The following is a 2,174-nucleotide window of genomic DNA, read 5'->3' on the forward strand; positions in this document are numbered from 1 at the left end:
AAAGAGTTCTTGGGCGTGCGATGGATGGAGTGCCTAAGCCAATCCACCATTTGGAAGGTACTACCCAATCTATACCATCAATACTAGAGGAGACATGCAGCCTTCCAAACCTACCTACAATCTTGGAGCTTGAGATGGAGGCAATGATCGACGCATTGATTCCCATGGATGTCGAGACTTTTGATCCGCTTAGAGAGGAAGCATCCATACCATTATATGACGGGTGTCGAGTATCTTGCCTGAAGGCACTGCTTGTACTCCTAAGTGTGCAAGCAAAATACAGGTGGAGCAATGCGAGTGTGACCGAGTTGTTCCGGTACCCTGTACGTACGATTTGTTGATTTCTTTTCAGCCCTATCATTAAAAATATTTGTGATTTTTCAAGGTGTTTTATGATTTTTTCAGGTTGTTGAAAGATCATATATTACCACTTGCAAATACCATGCCTGAGTCTCGTGATGATGCACGACATGTTTTACGAAAGCTTGGCATGGACTACAATAACATCCATGCATATATCAACGATTGCATACTGTTTGGAGGAGAATACGAGACTATGGAGACATGTCCAAAGTGTGGTGCTTACAGGTATCGACAGGACTTGCAAGGGGAAACCATCCCTCAAAAAGTTCTTTGACACTTTCCGCCTTATCCCCCACATAAACCACATGTTTCTTACATCCGGCATGGTGAGCTTGACAACGTGGCATGCGCTGAATGGGTCCACAGATGGAGTTCAACGAATATCAGCAGATTCACACGCATGGAGGCACATTGACTCTACCTTCCCACGCTTTGCTCGAGAGCCAAGGAATCTTCAGCTCGGTCTTACAATGGATGGCATGAACCCATTCGGTCTGCGCTCAACTTCTTACAGTGTGTGGCTTTCTATGAAGAAAGGACGTCTCATTTGGTCTGCCATCAACTTCTTACAGTGTTTTCTGTTGTAGTCCTTGTCAACTACCATATCCCTCCATGGCTTTCTACGAAGAAAGGATATCTCATCCTTAGCTTACTCGTCCGCCTGCTACAAAGTCAAAAATATGGACGTTTATCTTCATCCATTAGTCAATGAGCTTAAGATTATGTGGGAGGAGGGGGTCACCGTGCAAGATATGAGCAAGTGCGATGGTGGATGGTCCACCAATAATCGAGCCATTCTAATGTGGACGATGCATGACTTTTTGGGATTCGGAAAGTGCTTAGGTAAAGAGGCTTCCATTCTCGTTGGTAATATCTATATTTTATCTCATTCAAGTTTGTATTCACTGGATAGAGGTGTTGGAGCACGTCTGGTTACCTCAGGTTATTTTGCATCTCCATTGTGTAGGCCACAGTTAGACTCTCGAAGGTCAGGAACCATGAAAAAGATAGTATATCAAGGACACGCCCCTTTCTTGCCAGGGGGTCATGAACTCAGGGAAGCTTTTCTTGGATGACCTCCAACACGTATGAATGTCGCAAGCTGGTACGAGCTAAAAATGGTCCATGTGGAGTCACATCCAAATGGAGTGTGACAGTACTTGCTGGATCCCATGCATATTTTAAACAATGTGGACAACTTGCTATGGGACTACATCACAAGAAAGAAAGACACTATAGCGGCACGAATGGATTTGAAGGAGGTAGGCAAGATGGAGGCGCTTTGGTTGCAGTCGAGTGCTGATGGTCGTGTACAGCTATCTCGCGTGCTGCTTGGGATTTGTCCACTAAAGAAGAGCGCATTGTGAAGCAACTAGTCAAGTCTATCCACACTCCGACGGGTATGATGCATTCTCTCAAGTCTGCATTTTCTAAAGACGACCAATTATCAAGGCTAAAATCCCATGACTAGAATAAGATATGTGAGGTTTGTACTACGAATGGATTGTAATTGGCGTGCACATTTTTCTATTTGAAGTGTAGCCATTGTTCATAATGCTTTCTCATTTGTGGCAGTTTGTACTACCAATCGCGATCGCAGGATGCCTTACTCCAAAAATACGCAGGTCTATTTATAGGTTGTCAATTTTAGTGCAATGGATCTCACAGAAGGAGATTAAGATATCCTCTATTGAATTCGCGAGGTGGGGAGCAGTGGAGACGGTCTATCTCTTTGAGAAATACCTGCCTACTAGCATATTCACGATACAAATCCACCTTCTTGTGCATCTTTAGATGAAGTGGAGATTGCT

Source organism: Lygodium microphyllum, chromosome 6, assembly GCF_053477565.2.
Source record: "Lygodium microphyllum isolate KBCC chromosome 6, Lygodium_microphyllum_v1.1.10, whole genome shotgun sequence".
Lineage (NCBI taxonomy): Eukaryota > Viridiplantae > Streptophyta > Polypodiopsida > Schizaeales > Lygodiaceae > Lygodium > Lygodium microphyllum.